Here is a 13,414-nt window from a genome sequence, read left to right as displayed (position 1 = left end):
CCCACAGCCTTGTTGCAGCACCTGGTTGGGACAAAATCATGAGGGATAGGGCATTATTCACCTGCACAAGTGATGACACAAAGCTGGAAACTTCACCACCTCACTCCGCCACCACTCCACCAATCACAAGCCTCTTCTCCAGCCAAGGCCGCCATCCCCCTCCCCTCTTGAAGACAATAAAACCCCCCTCTTGAGAGCTTCTCCTCCCTTAATATGCCATATAGAGAAACCGAGCGAGATCTTTAGTGTTCATGAAGTGAGTGAGTTTGAGAGCTTTTAAGGCCATGATTTTTGTAAGTATTCTTGCTTAATCTCTTGCTAAGTATTAGAACATGTTAGGTTTTAATTTATGCCATAAGAATGAATTTTGATTGAGTTAAATAAGGTTTAGCATGCTAAGTTCAAAACTGGGTCAAATTTGAAGTTTTGTTGGAATTAATTATGTTGCAATGACTTTTTAGCCATGACATGATTTGGTATGATTTTTTGTGATTTATTAATGTCTTAGAATGACTTTTGCAGGTTTAAATTTGAGGTTGAAAACATACCATGATAAGTTTTAATTATATTTTATGTTGATCTTCCAAGCATGCCTGGTTTTGATTAATTTATGCTTAATTTATGAAGTTTTGACTTATTTTACTTAGGCTTGAAATATGAGCATTTATAAAACCTTCTAATTGGGATAATAAGCAAAATGAATGATTTAATTCCAGTTTTTGAAGTTTTTCTTAATGAAAAAGACTAAGAAATATCATGCATGCTTACGGACTACTTTAATAAAGATGAAGATTTTTAGCCATGCTTAAGTATTGGGAAGAACTTGTTCACCCAAGATTAAGCTTTAACACGTCATTAACGATTATAGTAATTATTTTCAGTTAAAGAAATTGAATATGCATGCATTCATATGGGTCAATAGTTAAAATTACACCAGACATCAACTAGAGTGCATGCCAAAGGTTAAGTGTATTTGGACTAGTTCCATTTTGATTTTTGGAATTCTAAGGGCATAGATGGTTTTAGAATATAGAAAATATGAGGTTTCTAAAGTTTGGTTAAGTTTGGGGCTTATTTGCAAATAGTAAAAAATTAGGGCTTTAGTGGTAATTTTTGAAAGTTTAGGGATATTTTTATAAATATTTATTTTTGAAACCTTTTGATTATGAACATCTTCCGTAGTAGTCCAAATCCTAACTTAGTATAACTTTGATTACAACCGCTACGATTTTTTCAAACTTAGGCAGTTTGTAAGTTGGCTTCTAATTTACACCTTAATAAGTTATTTAAGATTTATTGATAAATGCTACATTCATGTTATAATTGTCATTTTGAGCATGAAACATCATGTTATATGATACATTGAGTACATGATCACTTGCCTACATGACATGTGAAATTTTCACTATTTTAGCATATTGTATATAAATGTCATTTTCACATGAAAGCTTGCTACATATGCACATGTCATGAACTACATTTTTCAAGCATAACATGAAAATAATTTTTATCGCGACCCCAAAGTATTTTAGTGAAACTCCTCTATCCACTCTAGAGTGTGTAAAAATGGTGTGATAACCCCTGCGTTGACGAATAAGAGTCAACAAGTCTCGAATGGGTTCTTTTTTTAAAGAACGCCATAGCGAAGTCAAATGTTATTACACTTAAGGTTGGTGGGTATATATGTTATGATGTTATGTTATGTTACCAATGCATTTGGATCGAGTTTGCAGATAACATAGTTTCAACATTAATTGTACTACGGTCATCAGCAGGTACTCATAATGCATATAGAGAATTGTGACGATACTATACGTTATGATGTTAATGTTATGATTAAAAGTGAATTGTTAATAATGATGAAACGTATGATGAAATATATGTTTTTGACAGTTAAAGTAAAAAATGTTCTAAAATGTGTCAGTTGTCAAAAACTGTTGAAGAATTTGGATGGGAGATATATACTGATTTTTCTGCATCTCACGCATTTCGTATTTATTTTTTATCATGCATAATTTATCTTTGTGCACATTGGTTATCTAACTTACTAAAATTTTAAGTAAATCTTATCCCTTGTGGACCCACTATCATTGCGCTCAGAATGAAAGAAATTGTGTTAGGACTCAACGATGATGAACAAGATGGATTAGTGGATCCAATTGATTGAAGATGAGCTTGATCTCGACAAAAGATTAGACATCATTTTGATGTTTATAGCCCTAAGTCTTTGTGCATTAGAACACATAAAACAATTGATATAACCATGAAGACTTATTAACTAGAATAATTGTACTAAGATCATACTACCTTAGGATGGTTATGAATGACATTGGGATGTTTTAGTTTATTTTGGCATAAGTTTTATTTAGTCACCCTTATTCCACTATGGTTATTACATACTGCTAGATGCATTGCATATTAACTTTCATGAACGGTGGTATGTAAGTCCCAATGCTCTAAGTCTCTGTTCTATCCTAAGCAGAGGTTGGGGCTTCACAAGGTGGTATAAGAGCGATTATATCTCTGGGTAAACCCACATGTCCTTAGGAATGATATGTTAGAGTATAAGTTTTAACCTTTAGATTGAATAGGCTTCAATCTTGAAGCAGGAACTAGATCTGATACTCGTGCCTCATAGGATTTAAAGACTGAAGCAGAATGACACGTAAAAGAAGGGAAATAAATCCTAAAGGGTCTCATGCTCATCAGGAACAGAACAACTATTTGGAACAGAACAACTATTTGGATGGAGGATGCAATTTGGTGAACTCAATTCCCCAGATGATGAAAATCATGAAGCAACAGCAACAAATAATTCTGAGGCAAAACCAATAGCAGCTACACCCATAAGTTGAAAGCTAGAAGAACCAAGGTTGCTCGTATGAGAAATTTCTAATATATAAATACCCTAGTTTCATGGGAATCGAAGGACTCATGAAAGTCAACAAGTGGCTACTTGATCTCAATAGAACCTTCGAGATTAGCAGTTGTATGAAAGAGTAGAAAGTATAGTACACAGGACATCTGCTACAAGGAGAAGTCGGTATCTGGTGGAATATCAAAAGGCAACTACTGATAAGGGAATTCGGCAATATCCCTGCTTTGACCTAGGATAGGTTTAAAGAGGAGTTCGACAATCGATTATTCCCTGAATCAAAGAAGACCCAGAAGGTTCAAGAGTTTGCTACTTTGCTACAAGGCAATCTCATAGTCGAACAATATGGTGCGAAATTCATGACGCTGAAAAGGTTTGCTCCACATCTGATCACCACTGAAAAGATGCGAGCACAAAAATTCCAAGAAGGATTGCAATCTTGGATTCATAGTTACGTAGCTGGGTTTTGCATAAACAATTTCCAGGATTTAGTTAACATAATAGAAGCGGAACAACGAAGTATGGCAGCCAAGATTAACCTAGAGCAAAAACTGGCTTCTTTTTTCTCTGCAGGAGGGAATAATGCCAAAATGAGGATTATACAGGTAGCCAATAGGGGCAAAGACATTATGTTAGCCCCACCTACTACCTGTAAGAAGTGCAAAAAGAATCACGACGGAGAATGTCAAGTGGATTTAGGAGTATGTTTTCGATGCAGTCGGCCAAGACAGATTCGGGAGTGCCCTCAAAATACACAAGGTAGAAGGAACGCTCCTAACAATCGGCCCAATCAGAGGCCGCCTGCCCAAGCTCGTATCTACGTTATCACCCCTAGAGAGATAAACAAGAAGATTTCTAAAGATGAAGAAACGAGAGTCATCACCGGTATTTTTATTTAGGTACCCCTCTTTAGAAATTAGCTTTTATGAACTAGCTGCTATGTATTTGGTAGTTGATTACACCTTAGGTCAAATCGCGCTATACAAATATACAGCTTGCGCTTTGTTTGACTCTGGCGCTACGAGGTATTTTTGTCCGCAGCATTTGCACGCACATGTAACCTGCTAACCCAGATGTTACCTCGAGCTATAGTAGTGTCAATTCCTGAAGGGAGCATGATCACCTGTACCCGCGTATTGAAAAACTACCCACTAAGCCTAGGGATGAACTGGCTATCCAAACCTTGATTGTCGGAACAAGGAGATTATCTTCGAAACACCCAAAGATGGACAAATCCATTATACGAGAGGCACTGTGAAGGCTATCCCCTTTCTTATTTCGACTTTCCAAACAATGAAGTGTATCGCTAGTGGTGCTACGTCCTACTTAGCATTCATAGTGGAAGATTATGGTAGTAGTAAGGAGATTCACGTGATACCTATAGTTGAAGAATATCCTAATGTTTTCATTGACGATCTACTTGTATTACTCTCGATAAAGAAACATAATTCATTATAGAGCTAGAACTTGCTACAACCCCTGTCCAGAAGGCACCTTATTGTATGACCCTATTAGAACTGAAGGAATTGAATGAGCAAATAGAAGAACTAGTAGAAAAGGGATCCATTCGGCCTAGTTCATCACCTTGGGGTGCGCCAGTTCTGTTTGTAAAGAGGAAATAAGAGTCAAGAAGGATGTGCATTGATCATAAAAAATTGAACAAAGTAATGATTAAGAACAAGTATCCGTTATCGCGTATCAATGACCTATAAGATCAATTGCAAAGAGCACCAATATTCTTGAAGATAGACTCAAGGTCTAGTTATCATCAACTCAGGGTTAGGGATCAGGATATCCCTAAAATGGCGTTTTGAACCAAATACAGACACTACGAATTCTTAGTAATGCCCTTTGTTCTAACCAATGCCACTTACGCATTCATAGATATGATGAACAGAGTATTCGGGCCCTACTTGGATAACTTTGTTGTCGTATTTATTGAAGACATCTTGATTTACTCTAGGAGCGAGGAAGAGCACCAATAACATCTCCATTTGGGTTTGGTAAGGCTAAAAGAACAGAGGTTGTACGTCAAATTCAACAAATGTGAATTTTGGATCAAGGGGGTAAAATTCGTATGGCATGTGATCTCAAGCTAAGAAATAATAGTTGATCCCTGCAAGATCGAAGCTGTGGTAAATTAGAAGCATCCAACTAGTGTGCATGAGATTCAGAGTTTCCTGGGATTAGCTGGTTACTATCGATGATTCATGGAAGGATTCTCCAAACTATCAGGACCCCTACTACCCTACCAAGAAAAATACTAAGTATATTTGGACGGAAAAGTGTGAGCGAAGTTTCGTGGAACTCAAGGAAGGGCTCACAATCGCACCAGTACTAGCCATGCCTAAACCCCATAAGCCTTACGTGGTATTCAACGATGCATCCAAATCAGGACTTGGATGTGTACTCATGCAAGGAGAGCAGGTTATCGGCTACGCTTCACAACAACTGAAGAACCATGAACAAAACTACCCCACTCAGTACTTAGCATTAGCCGTTGTAGTTTTCGCTTTGAAGATTTAGAGACACTACTTGTATGGTGCAACTTGTGAAATCTATACTGACCACAGAAACCTTAAGTACTTAATTAGTCAACAAAATTTAAATATGAGGTAGAAGAGGTGAGGTGGTTGGAAATGATTAGCGACTACCAGTGTGAAATCAAGTATCACCCTGGCAAGGCTAACATGGTAGTAAATGCGCTAAGTCGAAAGTCGCAAAAAGATGATCCCTTAGATCCTGCATTGAAAATGGAGTCACTCCTGTACAACATGATACATGATAGTTAGAACTATCTTAGTTTAGAGATGGAAAATGCTAATGTAGCACGTAGTTGTTTCGTCGTCATGGCTAATCTTAAGAGAGCTTATTAAATCTTTTAAAAATGCACAATCAGCATCTTATGTCAGCATAAATAAAATAGAAAAAATATTTATATCTTCAAATTATTACAAATATTTGTAAGACGACATCACTATCTACTTTTCACTCAAACCAAGTTCTTATAATTTTATGTTCTAAATATTCTTATGAGTAAAATATAAATACGTGTAATATTTTGGTTCCATGTGTTTTATATATATATATATATATATATATATATATTCTCTCAATCTTGGCCCCATTCACTCAATCCCATTTTCTAACAATGAGGCAAAATTGAAAGATAAGTCGTGTACTATGTTACTCTGAATATTCTCTTTATGGCGGAGAATTCTAAATGCTGAAAACTCTTTGTTTCACAAAATTTACAAAGCTAGTAACTTTCCAAAGGATATCCTTTTTTATTACAATTTTGTTGGGGGGGGGGGGGGGGGGATGGAGAATTGGTGATGGGAAAACTGCTAAGGTTTGGACTGAACCTTGGATTCCTGGTCTTTGTAATGTTGATATGGAAAATCCTGGTGCAAGTGAAAGAAATGTGGATGACACAGTGCATACTTTATTGGACATTAACACAAATTGGTGGAATATGGCAAAAGTAAGAGCTCTAGTCAATCCAAATGTCACCTCAGAGATATTGAAAATAATAATCTGCCCAGGGACTCAGCCAGATAAGTGGACTTGGACTCAAGAGAAGAATTGTCAGTTCAATGTTAGAAGTGCTTATAGGTTGATAAGGCAGAGATCAGAAAGCAACTCAGGAGAATGCTCGAATGCTAGTAGACAACAGGCCCTGTGGAAAGCTATTTGACAGATGCAAGTTTCAAACAAAGTTAAGGTCTTTGCATGGAGAGCTTGTAAGGATGGTTTACCAATACAACACAATCTGAGAAGGAAGAAGATCATCACAGAGAAAGTTTGTTATTTCTGTAATGCTGATAATTAAGACTTGCCTCATGCTTTACTTAATTGTCCTTACATAAAAGATTCGTGGGGTAGCTTTATGCCTGTTTTTTTTGTTTTTTTTTTCATAAAACTTCATTCATTCATTCATATAACTCTGAATTACATCTGAGAGTTGCCCAACTAAACATGTTGAGCAATAAAAGAAGGAATAGAAGTGCTTTATGCCTGTTACACAAGAAGTGGAAAGAGATATCCCAATTATGGAGGTTGCTCTGCGAGTTAAAGATTATGGTAAAACAGAGGCTTTGACAACTTTTTTCTTAATAGCTTGGGGATTATGGTTTAGGAGGAACAAGATGCTGCATGAACAAGTGATCTTTGAACCAAGACATGTTGTTCAACATGCTTTTAGCTTTTCAGAGGATGCACACAAACCTATAATCTAAGCCTTTTTAGAGGTTAAGAATTACTGTGGTTGGAAACCACCTCCAGCAAATTTTCTGAAGCTTAATGTGGATGAGGCTATGTTTAGAAATCAACACAATGTAGGGATTGGAGCTATTCTTAGATATGCTAAAGGTGAAACTTTTATGGCTGCTAGTAAAGCTGAACATGAGGTTGCTGATCCCAAGGATATAGAGCTTCTTGCTATTTTCTTAGGTCTTCAATTATGTGCTCATATGGTATCAAGAAGTTGATCATTGAAAGTGATTGCCTCTTGATGATTAAAAAGTTTCAACCTACAGTTGATTCCTCTTCCATATTGGGGATCCTGCTGCGAGAAACAAAGAATCTATTGTCTTCTCTTTTTATGAATATCAAATTCAACATGTTAGTAAGTTAGGAAATGAGGCTGCTCATGGACTAGCCCAACATGCTTGGTCTGTTGAATCTATAGAGGTGTGGTGGGCTGCTTTCCAGACTTTATCTCTCAAGAAATTTGGCTTGATCGTTGTATGTAATGTCTATTTCATTAATATAATTATCTTTTTGTAAAAAAAAAAAGAATATTCTCTCAATGGCAGATCAGGGGGATAACTCAAATAGTCATGCTAACCCATTATTTTGAAAGAACATTTGGAATTTGAAACTTCCAAACAAGGTGAAAATTTTCACTTGGCGTGCTTGTGGGAATAGTCTACCAACAAAGCAAAATTTATTATCCAGGCAAGTTCTTAGTGGTTCTATTTGTGATTTATGTGTGGTCGGGGTGGATAATACCCTTCATGCCTTAAGTAGTTTGGAAGCAATTCTTTGATGTGAGGTGTTTTGATTTCAATAACTATTTGCATTTTGACACTTTGGTTTGGGATATCGTGCAAAATGCTGATCACTCAACATTTTTTCAATTCCTAACTACTGCTTGGAGTATTTGGAAATATAGAAATTTGTACATCTTGACAAGGCTGACAGTATACATGATATCATTATCCCTTCTCTCAAATATGTGGAGAATTTTCAGCATGTTAAGGCTTCACAACAGATTCTAAAGCAGATTCTATTTTTCTTTTGGCATTCTCCTCCACTTGGTAAATGTAAATTGAACTCTGATGGTATTGTTTTTTATTCCTTAAATAAGTCAGGTGTGGGTGCTATCCTTCGAAATGAGAAGGGTGAAATGCTCATGGCCATGTGTTGAAAAGAGGATGGTGTATATGAGATGGATGAAATGGAAGCCCTTGCTGCTTTACGGGGACTTCAAATGCTTCTACCATTGGGTATGTCTGAGATGATATTAGAAGGTGATTCTATGGTTATTTTAGCTCCTCGTGCTAAAATGGTGGAAAACACGTTAAAATGGTGGCAGGAACCTCCATCATTACTGGCTAGTAGAGTTGTTGTTGACTCTGTTGCCTTTTCTGGTGGTTAATTTCATGATTTCCTTTATTGGGTCTAGACCAACATGTCTTCTTTGTAAACTGAGCGATTTGTTATTTTCTTCGTCGTGTGATGTTCTATGTTTGGGTGCTGGATGTATTATTGACTATGTATTGTTTGTTTATTACGAATGGATATCTTTGTTATTCTCCAAATAAAAAATAAATAAAAAAAAAAAAGTTGAGGCAAAAAATCATTTAAGTCAGGACGGTGTCAATATTAACACCACTTACTAGAAATGTCAAAACGACAAATTTAGCCTTTTTTTGTTGAAGTCGTTGCATGGAGTTAGGAACATGTCGGCGATGGCGTGGAAGGAAAGTATACATATATAGGGACACTAACGGGCATTCTATTGTTAAAGTCGTGGTAGTTGGGAACAATTTTCTTTTTAATTGTTCATTGTACGTATGGACACATTTATTGGGGGGACACCTTATCCACAAAATTTATGTACAAGAACGTAATGACGTTAATGGCCAAGTGATTAATTCAAAGTATAAAAACATAAAATCATGTCCTTATAGCGGCTTGTCTATGTCGGTTGTGTAGAGGGTGTATCCTCCGCACTAATTTGAAAATACCATTTTTTTTTTTTTATAGATTTATGAATACTTGTACGTACATACAAATTGATATAAAAATAAAAAAAATACTTGGGCTGCCATTCCACTATTTGCAAACAGTTTGAATTTTGTTTAGGTTGGTCATGTGTTTCTTCAGTCCGTGTGTTTGTTTATTTAGAGTATGTGTGTTTTGAGTTCTGTACCTCCATTTTTAGTAGTTTTTTTGTTTTTTTTTCCTTAATTGTTGACCCGAGTGAGGTGTTGAGCCACTAGATCGGACGCAATCGTGGGTAAGAGTTGGTCAAGTGTGGCGGGTGATGCTACAGTCAATGGTTGTACAGCTGGACTGTGTGATCCGTGCGAGAGCTAGGTGCTCGTACCGTCTGAGCCCGTGAAGTCGATGCTTGCAGTAGGCGTGCTTGCCGTCTAGACTCATGCCGGTGCTTGTAATTCTGTTGTATTTGTTGTATTTTGTATTGTAGTCTTTTGTTATTTAGTTATTAATAAAGAAGAAATAGGCTATTGGATTTGGTATCCATAGCAGCAGTGTCCCATACTCATCATCCCTGGGAGGACGGAGGGGGCTTTTCAGTTCTATTTTTACAGAACACTTTCTCTATTAGAAGAAAGTTATTGAGAAATTAAGCCAATGTCCGCTACAATGTGTGCGGGGATACCCTAGAGCAGATACGTAGTTTGGCTTATAGTTTGAATTTTTCCTGTATTAATAAGTCACAGTTGTAACTTCGATTCATTGAATGATATGAAATCTGTTTCCATAAAAAATATATATATATATATATATAAAAATATTATTCGTATTATTGATATGATATAATTTAATTTATATAAAAAAATTAATTTAAACTTCTCTTACAAATTAAGTTTTATGATATGTGATGAAGATATAAGATTTGAATAGTTTAATTTAGAAAAAATGGTTAGAATTTCAAACAATTAGTAGATTAAATCGAGAGTTATGTCAAACTTTATAGGAATCTCCATCTCTTAAATCGTGATGATCACAATCAAATCTAGACTTTCTACTTGCCACTAAGGTGGTAATCGAGTCAAGCTTTATTGTATAATTTTTTATATATACCTCTATTGTATTAAATTTTTAAGAAGTATAATACTAATGCATTGAACATTGTCCATAATAATAAAAATATATCAAACTGGGAAACAAAATTTATGTAACAAATAACTAAAGGTAGAAACAACTAAGTAACTTTAAATGCATGTAAATAAAAAAATAAAACGAAATATTCATCATGTAAAATGCATACAAGCAATCCACTACATATTACATTATTTGGTATTTATACATTAGATTACAAAACCTTGAGTTACAACAACAGCACCATTACCAATAGGTTCATATGAAATATTCCCTTATCTAGATCTCCAAATGAACCATGCCCCAGAAATTAGTTCAAGAACCAGGGTAGCCAAAACTCCAACAGCCACTACCCAATAATTTTGTTGCCACCATGTTCTGCAATGCTTCAAAGCAATTGTGAATATGAAAGGAAAATGCAGGAAAGATTTATTAAAACCCAAACTAGTCAAAAGGGAAGGGAGCAAATATATGGTATTCCATGAAGAATGTCAATAAAATTGCAGATATCGTACGTATATGAAGAAATGGCAAATCATAAAGCTGTGTAAAACAATAATATATAATTTACCTGCTTAAGATAATATATTTGGATGTTTCAAGGGCGTGCGATTCACTATCTCCCTCTGTATATGTGAAGAAACGAGAAACCCACTTCAAAACTCACAAAAATAGATACATAGTACAATAGAAACTAGACAGCTTGTAAATAACAGTTTGGTTTTCCAAAACAAACATCAAAAGCTGACACCTTTTCGTTTGAAACATCTAAAGAAAAAAGGAAGCAAACTTTATTGCCTTTAAAACCTTAAAAAGCGAACGTTTTAGGCTTGAATCAATATTTCTTCCGAAAAGTAACGTGTGTGTTAATTACAAGAGCAAAATGCTTATATCCATCTCAACGAATGCACATGAGCTTATGCATGTAAACCAAGTGGAAAGAGGTCAAGCTGGTACCTTATCTTGTCCTCCTACATCCCAGACAGTGAAGCTAATATTTTTGTACTCCACAATCTGTTAAGATATAAAATAAATAATAAAATTTACATATTTTCATCAGCTTAAACTTTTGAGTTAAGTGGTGATTTCACATGGCATTAGAGCAGAAGTCCTAAGTACATATATAACTCTATACTCTATCCCATTTAATTAAATATTTCACGTGTTGGGCCACCCGTTGAGAGGAAATCTAGCCTACACGTGAGGGGAAGTGTTAAGATATAAAATAAATAATAAAATCTACCTCTTCTCATTAGTTTAAGCTTTTGATATAAGTGGTGATTTCACACATTCTCCACATTAAAACTTGGTCCATGACAAATGCAGGTAATAGATCATCACCTGTGAAATGCTATATTAGAAACAGGAAATTATTACAGATCAACACAATTTTCTAATTCTATTCAAAATTTCAAATCATCACAGATAGCCAATGAAAATTCTTAAGATTCCAGTCACTTCTAAATTAGTAGTGTAATGGAGCTAATTTCTTTGAATTTCCAAACTTATGATTGGATAGCCTTTGTGACCTTAAACAAAGATATGCACACTTTGTTTTGATGATTTATTATGTGCAAGAACGTGCTTGAAGAAAGTGTAGATCTCATTACATGCCTTGAGAGCACCAGAAGAATCCAAAAAATAGCTAGCAACTTCAAGAAACAAAACAAACCCCACTACAACAACTAAGAACCCAACAAGAATATGAAGCGTTGAACAAATAAAAGGTTTTGAAAACCAGTACCACTGCCTGCCTGACAGTAGTTACAGGGACACCAATGCCCCGCATTACTGTACATTATCACGTTACCAATTAATGGATCACTACGAAATTAAAATTAACCAGAGTACACTAATACAGACAACTTTAAAGTATCCTCACACCCATCACTTTAAATTTGAGTTATGGCTCTCGTATATAGATGAGCACTAAAACTCATTACCTTTCGCACCAATTTGAGGCGTATAAAACAGAGCTTTAAATTATTCTCACCCCCATCACTTCAAATTTGAGTTATGGCCCTCATATATAAATGAGCACTAAAAATCATGACCTTCCACACTAATTTGAAGCGTATAAAATAGATAGCAGATCTGAAGATTCTAAACTTGAATAGGTTCATATAAAATAGACTACGAAAAAAATAACAACCCATATTTGACACCGTGCAATCGAGCAATTACATAAAATAAATAAATAAATAATAAAAAAAAAAAAAAAAAACCTCACAAATCAAATACAAAGAACATAGAGCAAGTGGAAAACGAACCATCTTGGAGTCGTCGAAAGAAGATATATAGGCTGACAGTGAAACTAGTCATCGCTCAGCTAAACCTGCAAATGAACACAGATCAAATATATGTTATGCTGCTTTTACAAAATCAGTAGGCGACACAAAGCAAAACAAACCCAAATAAATAAAATAAAATAAAAATAAATAAATAAAAACCCACGTTTAAAAACAAAGAGAGCGGATCTAGCAAAAGAATTGCATGTACTTATATCCACAACATATTTGTTCAAAGATGAGCACCACTAATGATCCTTTCCCACATGCTCACAGATCACTATAAAACACGCTGTCAAAAAATACAGATTTGGAAGTGTATGTTGAAGATAAAGAATGCAAGGAAATGAAGAAGGATTGGGGAGAAAAATTATGATTCTCATTCAGTAGTGGAACCTGTACACAGCCTCAGTACATATATCCTTCGAGCAATACCATTTCAACCAATCAAAAAATAGAAACAATAACCAACCTACACCTATTCTACATTGTTCTAGAATAAAAGTTATCTATACAAAAAGACAAAAGAAATTATCCTAACAAACTATGCTGAGCTGGATGGATATTCTTCTGTTTTCTCAAAGTACGTGTAGAGCAGTTTTTAATTGGTGGAGGCTTGATTCCTTCTTTGTTGAGACTCCCCCTCAAGATGGGCATATATGTTCAAAATGCCCATCTTGGACAATAAAAAATGAAACTATGTTGTGGACAAAGTCTTTGTGAAGATATTCGCCAACTGAAACTTAGAGCTAACATGAATTGGAACAATCACACCAGCAACTACCCTTTCTCGAATAAAATGACAATCTATCTCTATGTGCTTTGTTCTTTCGTGAAAGATGGGGCTCTTGGTAAGATGAATAGCAGCTTGATTATCACAATATAGAAGTGCTGG

Source organism: Juglans regia, chromosome 13 (genome assembly GCF_001411555.2).
Source record: "Juglans regia cultivar Chandler chromosome 13, Walnut 2.0, whole genome shotgun sequence".
NCBI classification, from domain to species: domain Eukaryota; kingdom Viridiplantae; phylum Streptophyta; class Magnoliopsida; order Fagales; family Juglandaceae; genus Juglans; species Juglans regia.
This window is presented reverse-complemented; position numbering follows the sequence as displayed.